This window comes from Mesitornis unicolor, unplaced genomic scaffold (genome assembly GCF_000695765.1).
Source record: "Mesitornis unicolor isolate BGI_N332 unplaced genomic scaffold, ASM69576v1 scaffold28616, whole genome shotgun sequence".
NCBI classification, from domain to species: domain Eukaryota; kingdom Metazoa; phylum Chordata; class Aves; order Mesitornithiformes; family Mesitornithidae; genus Mesitornis; species Mesitornis unicolor.
The window spans coordinates 6,245-15,408 of NW_010190758.1; positions in this window are offsets into that span (position 1 = coordinate 6,245).

Sequence of the window (9,164 nt, forward strand, 5' to 3'; positions counted from 1 at the left end):
GAGTATTGTGGGTTCTGTAGTGCAGTGCCTGGCAGCAGCAGTCTGGGCTTTTTGCACAACACCGACTTTGTTCCTTAAATCTGTAGGATTCCAAACATACTGTGTTGGCTCAATACCTGGATATAAAACTAATTATGATAAATCAGAATTGTTCAGCGTGCACCTCTGGGAAAAGTCAGGGGAATGTAAAACTTCATCAACTGAAGCGGTTAAAAAGTGAATAGGGTGGTTGAATATTAACCTTATGAAAAACATGAGTGCTTTCTAGAAACCACTTATTTACCCTTCGAAAATAGCAACAGCTCTTAAACAATGGGTAAGGGTGGAGACTTCTTGAAGGAGCAGATTAGTTGCCAGTAAAATTAAGATAATCACCCAACTTTCTGTATTTTAATGTTCGTACATATTTGGGAAATAAAGAGTTAGCAGATGGTTCTCATGAACTACATCTGGAAATACAGGATGCCAAAGTTGAGTGCATGAGTATTATTCAGAGAAGCAGCGATGGAAAGATTCATGGCCTCGGGATAGTGGCGCATTGCCCAAAGTTGGTTGAAGGATATAATCATGATTGATGCAGAACCAGATCAGTATGAGGGAAATGTATCTTTCAAATATGGGTAAGAATTTTCTTTGGGGGAAGAGGGGTTAGAATTCATATAGTAATTCCCTTTTTGAAGTTATCTTCAAGTCTTTGGGTATATGTGAAAATGGACCTTTTCTCTTGTCTTACAAATACCATCACACTTTTAAAAATTGCTTTTTACCAATACCTTCAAATCACAACCTTTTATAAGAAAAAAAACATGAAAAAGTTCCATGAGACCATGCATCCTTTTTGAGCAACTAGAAGAGGGGTTTATTTCCAAAACATGTGCAATTTTAGTAGAGAAAAGGATAGATGAGCTTGTTTTGAGTCTTAATTTGCTTAGAAAGAGACCTGGGAAAAGCAAGAAGGGCTTGTGCTGGAGGAAGGCAAAAGAGATTATCTCCGATGTGAAATTCACAGCCGGGGTGGGTGTGGTGGTGGGGGGCAGTTTGTGGTGTCTGTGTGCACACGTTCAAGTATTTCTTGCATAGAAGTGACCAAGGTAGTCAAAACTGTGGTGGTGACCACATTGCTTCAGATCTGCTGTCTGCCCACTGAATGCTCCTCTCGGGCAGTACAACAAAAAGATTGCTCTTGATAGCACGTATGGGACTGTGCTTTGCTCAAACGTGGAAGCAATGGTTTCCTTCTTCCAGAACAAAGCATGGAGTGCTTAAACAGACTTCTGGGAGAATGGGAGGTACCCCAGCACATAAGGTACTAGAAAAGAGGCAAGAAAGGGGAGATGTAAACATACGTACCCCATTTGTTACTCACAGGGAGAAGAATTGAGCTGGCATTAAAGTTTGAAACCCTAGTGAAGCTCACAGAATGGACAATTCTGTTATATACAGGTTTTGGTGGGGTTTTTTTTGCATGTGCACTTTTTTTGTACTTACCCAAACGTGTGTGCCCATCTAACCATCTCTTAACTGTGTGTGTTCCTTCTTTTGAAGTTCCTCCTGCTGGCTGGCCAAACAGTTGCTGTTCTCCAAATTCCCTCAAACTTCGGTATCCCTCAGTCGACACATCAGACTGCATACACTGCAGCATTGCTGTGGCCTCCCCCTGAGTACCGTGCACATTTTTGGGCCTCACAATATATGAAAGGAAAATATTAGAATGTGTCCAAAGCAGGGCAACAAAGATGGTGAGAGGCATAGAGAGCAATGACTTGTGAGGAGTGTCTGAGGAGACCTGGCTTGTTCAGCTTAGAGGAGGGGAGCCTGAGGGGTGACCTCATTGCTGTCTGCAACTGCCTCGTGAGAGGGAGTGGAGAGGGATGTGCTGATCTCTTCTCTCTGAGGTCTGGTGATAGGACACAAGGGAACAGCTTAAAGCTGCATCAGGGGAAGTTCAGATTGGACATTAGATAAAATTTCTTCATGGAGAGGGTGGTCAAACACCGGCACAAGCTCCCCAGGGAAGTGGCCATGGCCCTAAGCTTCTTAGTATTCAAGAAGGGCTTGGACAGCACTCTTAGGTCTAGGGTGCCCTGGGTGGAGTTAGGAGTTGGACTCAGTGATCCTTGTGGGTCCCTTCCGACTCAGGATATTCTACGGTTAGTTCATGTTTTATGTGAGAGAGACGGGGAGTCACCTTTTATTTAGTTTTATGACAAGGAAAGAAGATCAGAGACCTCAAAAAAACCCAACAACCCTCAATACTCTTGAAATGGCTGTGACGGGACTGACTAAATTTAGGTCAGCTGACTTAGCCGGCACTGGTAGCACAGTTTCCAGAATCTTTTCAATTGCTGCAATACTGCAAATTCAACTTTTCTGTGCAGATGGCAGCAAAAGACTGTAAATTGCGTACAATAAGAAAGATTTCAACTAAATAATCAGCATTAGGAGTAAAATCTCATTTTAAGAAAAGTGTTCTCCAAAGGTTTACCTTATGGTTGTACAGAGCATTTTAGCTAGTAAAAGTTCCTGGTGTGATGCGTAAGTGGAAGACCAAGATACTTTTAAGACAATGAGCAATGTGGCAGGACAGAGGGTGATGTTGATCTGGTTTACTCTCATTTTAACGTACAGTGGTAATGCTGTGGGTTTTTGTTTCCTTGTTTTGCTGTTTTCAGAATGGAAAACTATGAAATAACTGAATTGAATACTTGTTTAAAAAAATAAAATCTCTTCTTTCTAGGCTGGGAACAAATATGTAAATTTACAGCCCCCAAGGAACAGTAGATTTAAAATGAAGTCCCAGAATTAACTCCAACAGCTCTAAGTATCTGCAGTAAGCACCTACTATATTATACATCGAGCAGTACTACCTAGGGGTAAGATAATCTTGGAGTCAAACCTGTTAATGGTAGGAATGTTGTTCTGGACATGCCCTACAATGGATGCAAGTGCACTTTCTGTGCAGCTGCTCTAACAAACCCCTAGCAAGGTCGGAGGGGATCGGCCAGCTGGGCACTTCCCTGAAGTCTGCAGAAGTCCAAGGTCTCCAAGGAAGGTGGATTCCAAACCATCTGCTGTGGGCCTGACCAGAGGGGATGGAGAGAAGCCTGACTCGTGTTGCACTACGATCTACAGTGGAAGATCTTCAGCTTTTTTCCATCTGCACCAGCTCCTTTCAGCACAATGATGCACAAACGCTGCTTTTTGGCTAAACTAATTCATAATTTGGACTTCCTAAGAAGAAAAACAAAGTGAATCCCAGCTGTTATGGAGCTGTACCACTGCATTAATGCTAAGCTTTGTGGTCTTGTGCCCGAAATCCCTTAGGAGGTGAGGTCTTTCTTTCTGGGCTATAATTTTATCAGAATAAAAGGGAACACAGTACCTCTTTGCAGCTGGGAACAAACAATTAGACTTCAACCTAATTAATATTGACAACTTTACCTAGCTATGCAGTTTATAATCATCTCAGAAGCAAGCTGCTCAGCACTTCCCAGAAGAATACTCTTCTAGGCTGGCTACTTGGGTGGAAATATTTTATGAAATAAAAGTCGGCAAACCACTTGACAGTCTTGAACCTTGGACCAGGATTTGTTTTCCTTCTTTTCTAAAACTCGGTGTTTATTAGTATTGTGAGATCTAGCTTTCAGATTCGGTTAGCATTTCAGTGTGAAGTATCTTTACAAAATATGTTTAAAATCTCAATGTCAGTGTTGAATTGTTTTTTGAACAACTATTAACATTGCTTTCCTTGTTAGGAACAAGCAGCACATTTGTTTTTCCCACATTAAATAAGGAGACTGGATGTTAGCAGCTCTTCCTGACACAATCTGAATGGGGAGCCTCCGAACCTAGCAGGACACTGCATCATTTGTATTTTTAAAAGCTTAATGCACCATGGAATTTCTTAATAGAAACGTATAATGGAAAATAACAACAAACGTTTTGGTGGTTTAAAATTGAATACTACTCTGATTTGTCTCCTTTAAATGGAAAATAAACACTTAAATTATTAAGAGTCACTGCTATTAATTTACTGCAGACTCACCACTTGAAAAAGAACTGATTACACAGTGTAATTTTCCAATAAACACATCTAAACCTATATGGGGGACATTAGGCATCTGATAAACCATCGTGTATATAATGAAATGACTTAATGGCTATATTTGGTTTTATCCCTTGTCCTATCACTTCACAGTGTAAATGAAGCCTGTAGAAGGCTGTGGTTTTTGCTTTAGCATTTGAACAAAACTAAAATGAAAAGACCTGTGACTACGTGCAATGGAAACGCCCAACAACAAGGCCTTATTAGAATGGTTAAATATATTTTTAAATTCCCACAGAGTATCACCTGAGGAAAACAGAATATGCAGAAAACAAAACCAAGAAACTTCAGTTTGTCTCCAACCTATCTCACTTTATATCAAAATAAACTTCGGGAAAGATTTTATATAGTAGTATTGCATATATTGCAGCAAAAAAAATGCAGTCTCATTGTAGAATAGAAGAAATAGAAGTTTTCAGTTAAGTTACAATGTAGCTTACTGCAAGAGCGGAATTTAAAGAGATAAAGGAAAACATAAGGTATTCAATTTAGAATGCTGTGCAGAAACCACTGACTTTCTATCTTTCCTTTAAATAAGTAAACATATTTTTACATGCAAAACAAAAAGTTGTCTACTTATGAGGTAATTTTTTCCTCTTGCTACTGTGTTCCTCCTGAAATCCAGATGGATCCTCACATTATTTTTCTCAAAAACAGTTTCAATTTACTATTACTATCTAATTGCAATTCATGCCTTTTACTTCACTATATGAATAACAGGGAAAAAAAACCCCTATCTTCAGTATTTATCTTTTCCCCTCAAACTACCTCCTCCAGAAGCTCATTCAGCAGAAACACAGAATTTCTTGATGTACAAAAGGGAGATGAGTACAATATGCTTGTCTTGTTTGGATAAAAAGTTCATATAAATACAAACCCATTACTCTGAAGTCTTTATTATGGGAAGTGCAAAATCAATATACAAACGAGGTGTCTAAGCATTCTACGTAGGCTCAGAGAGGAAGAGGAAGGCCCCTCACCTAACACTCTGACTTGCTTTGTGGAGGCTTTCGAGGATACCTTCAGTCTGACTGCGTCAACGTGCTGTACAGGTAATGGGTTTGAAACTACAGAAAGTCCCATAATATTGTACGAGCAAACGAAAGAGAATGTTGGTATTTCTGTGCACTCAGCTTCTTTTGTAAGAATCTGTGAACACTGCACCCAACTCAGATGGCAAAGCACGTTGGTTTTGCCTTTAACTAGTTCCTTTAAATTGCCAACATTGCAAAAGAAAGGAGAAATAGCTCTGGGTACCCTGCACAGCAGAACCACAAGGAAAGGGAGTTCTTCTCACGTGTAGCTAACGAGTTTAGCTTAGGAAGAACTTGAGCACTTCTCCAATCCGAGCAGGAGGAGCAAAGCTCTCCTGCACTGGTACCAATTTCTATTCTCTTTGCAACAAACCCCACGCACCGCTCATGTTCCAGTCTCCTCTAAATTTCCCGTTCGTTAGCTTGCTTTTTCAGGTGGCTACATATTCTCTGCAAAGAAATGTGACTGCAAACATATTCAGTAACAGAATCAAGCACTCATTCCATGTTCTGTAATCTACTTACATTTTTATTACAGACTAATATGAAACCATCTCATATTCATACTGGAATTATTTTAATTACTCGTGAGCAAATTTAAACTGGTCTTTTATGTTTATATTTATTGCAAGCAGATTCATGTCTCCTGCTTATATATTCTACATAAGGATCCAAAATGTGACTGAATATAAACAAGTTATATTTGGTTATCTACAGAAATCAGAGTTAAAAATAGCACTGAAAAGAAACTTTACAGTAATGTATTCACACACTGACTCTTCAAATCAAATAAATGAAGTGGTATAAGATAATCTAAACATTAGATTTGAAGGCTGATTTATTTTCAAATAAATGCACCTATAATTGTACAATTAAAAATAAGTGTCAGTATTTGGTGCTGATGACTACAGACATCTTTAATGTTTAATGCACAGATAACTACCCCCAGCCCCCATATAGCAACTTTCGCAGATTCTACTTTACATTAGATCTTGAAAGGACGTTTAAAATGCGATGTGTACATAGCACAGAATTTATGTCAGAGAGAACGCAGACTAAAATTCAGTTAATTTTCGTAAGGTAAAAAAATTAAAGCTATATAAACTGATCTTTAGATTATTCTGCAAAGTAGAATCACATACTTTTCGCTTTCATTATACTTTCACAAATTTCCATTAAAGCTTTTTCTTTTTTACAGACAGTAGCAGGAGCACAATGATCCCACTGGCTTCCAAAAGAAAAGTAGTGCAGTTACTCAATTAAGCCATTTTTTTCCTTTTATGTTTGCAAGCCAGTTGGGTCATGACAAACAGGCTAAAGCAAGCAAGAAAGTAAACTGTAAGCTTTTACACTGAGTGGCTCAACAAACAATTACTGTACATGGTAAAACAAAAAAGAAGATCTTTTGCCACAAGCCACTGCAGGAATATATGAACTTCAGTGGCCACAAAGCTTGAAATACTTTCTAAGTCTTCACATACATTTGGTTAGCGCTTACCAGTTTCAAGACATTTATAGAAGCAGTTATGGAGACACTATGCTGTTAAAGCTGCAACAATTTAAACAAGGCAAGTTAGGAAGTTATATAGATTTTTTTATACTTTTCCCCTTTATTTTTCAGTACATAAAAATCTGTCTCCTTTCAGTGTCCCATCCATAATAAAGCATTCCAATTCATTTTGATCTAACTGTGACTTTTTCATCTTTGTATTGTCTGATCCATTTACAGTGCAACTCCATGTTAACACTTGTTGCAGTGGACTAGGTTTGCATGGCAATAGTAACAGGGACTGAAGCAAAAGCACATCAAGTGAAACCGAGTTGATGTTCTATGTTTTTCCATTAAACGGTCTATCTTAACAAACAAACAGTACCAAATTTAAAGGTTAAAGTATTGCTAAATCAAAGCAGAAACTCCCACTTAAATTCAAACTTTCTTTCTCCTCCAAAAATGACGTTTAACTAAAATTTCCCAAGCACTTACATAGGTATTTCAGCCTGAATAACACTGTCAATAATTCCTAAGTGCAGGGCTACATGAAGTTTGCAATGAACTGCTTTGTTAGTAGGCAGAGCAGGAATGCAGCATTTTCAAAAACAGCAAGCAAAAATCTCCTTATTTAAGGCTAAAAGATGGAACTCGGAAATGTAAGAAAGCAGGAGGCTTTGCAGAGTAAACAAGCTAGCAGTAATAGTCTAGCACTGAAGGGACAGCGATCTAATCGCCACTATCACAAATACCAACACATCGGCGGTTTGGGTGAGACTGACGGAGCAACAGACCTGTATTTCTAATTTGACATTCATTAGAACTTTAACATTCAGCCACAACTCCACTCTAAGCTAAATTTAAGTGGCCAAAACTCATAGGTATAAAAAAAGCCTTCAAAACATATACTTAAAAAAAATAGAAATGGTGTGTTAACAAATGTATGCGTAAAACAGATTTATAAATAGCTACAGTATGAAAAATATTTCAGTGCAAAGGCAATTTTAAGATTTCTAAAAAATACGTTACAAATAATTTGTTAACTACACACAAGAAATTTGTCACTGCTACTGGTATAAAATTTATACCCATATTAACTTTTTAAAAATATATACACCAGTGTTTTATGTGGGGGACGGTTCTAACTGACCAACATTCAAGTCTGCAGTGGCAAGTACATGTACACGCACCCACACCCATATGTATGTATTTCAAAATGTTACTGCCATGAGGACATTCTTTGAAACTTAAAAGTGCTACATGTTAAATGGTAAAAATACCTTCATCTGCGGTGCTCACCGTAAGACTTTTAAAAATTCTCTTATCTTTGGTATGCTGAAAACTTCACAACTCACTTTACAATCTCTGCTTGTCCCAGGGCTTTTTACTAATAGTTCACTGTTTGTTTAATGTGAAAATCGCTTGGAATATTGTGAGGAAAACATTAAAAAGTAAATCAGTACGTAAATTACTTTGCCTCTCTTTTTTTTCTTAAACATAAAAAGGGAGATATTTCTTTCCTCTGCCACCTGAGTCTATTCAAAAGACAACCAACGATGTCTTGGCCAAGTTTTTCAATAAAGGCTGCAGCTCTGATTCCCAGGATTTTGTTTTCACATTGAAATAAATTTTTAGCTAACGTCCTCCCAGAGGTATTTAATGACTATGGTTATTAACCAGTACTAACCACCAGGCTGAAACTGATTGAAATCAGGTTACTCCTTCAGATATTTTTGGACCCCAAAGTAAAACACTGGACTAAAGAAACAAGACAAGGACACAGCTAACAGTTGAATTAGTGCAAGGTAACATAAACGTAGCAGAGAAAACAGAAGTGCAAGTTGGCTGTCATTCTTAGAGTCATTCAAACACAATCCTTGCAGTCAAACTCATTTCTGTACCACAGCTACGGTTGAAGGGCTGGCAAACAGCCGTGTGCCACCTCGTGGTTTGCTTGCCGAAGTTAACAGCTGTGTGCTTTGCAGTACAGCTACCAAGCTGGTTAGCCAATATTTAACCGTACACACACAAAAAAAATCAAAATTAAGAGGATTAATCCAGATAGTAAAAGATGCTTATTTGTAAAAGCAGCCTTTCTTCTTTTAAGGAAAAAAAAGGTGTCAAAAAAAAATCTTAATTTATAACACTTTCTGCTATGCATATGTTGCAATCATGAGGATAGGAAGTGGGAACACCAGGTAATCCTCATCTGACAAATTCACAAAGATCTCTTAGGTAAAATGCTTACATTCAGTTTTTGAGTAGGTATCGAGATTGATGACATTTAGCTATTTAACAGCCAGCTTGACTTCATATAGCATGTACGTACTCTACACAAGGATTGTTTTGCCTATCTTTCTACAGAGGAAAACTAACTGAAAACCAGACATAGCCCTGATTTGGCCACTTACAAGGAAGTGAACATTAGAGAGTGTTTCTTGAAAGCAGATTTGCACAGAGGAAACACCAGTTTGTTCTACAGAAAAAAAGCAAAGAAAGAGAAAGGACAGAGGAAAATCAGAAACAGCACTTGTTA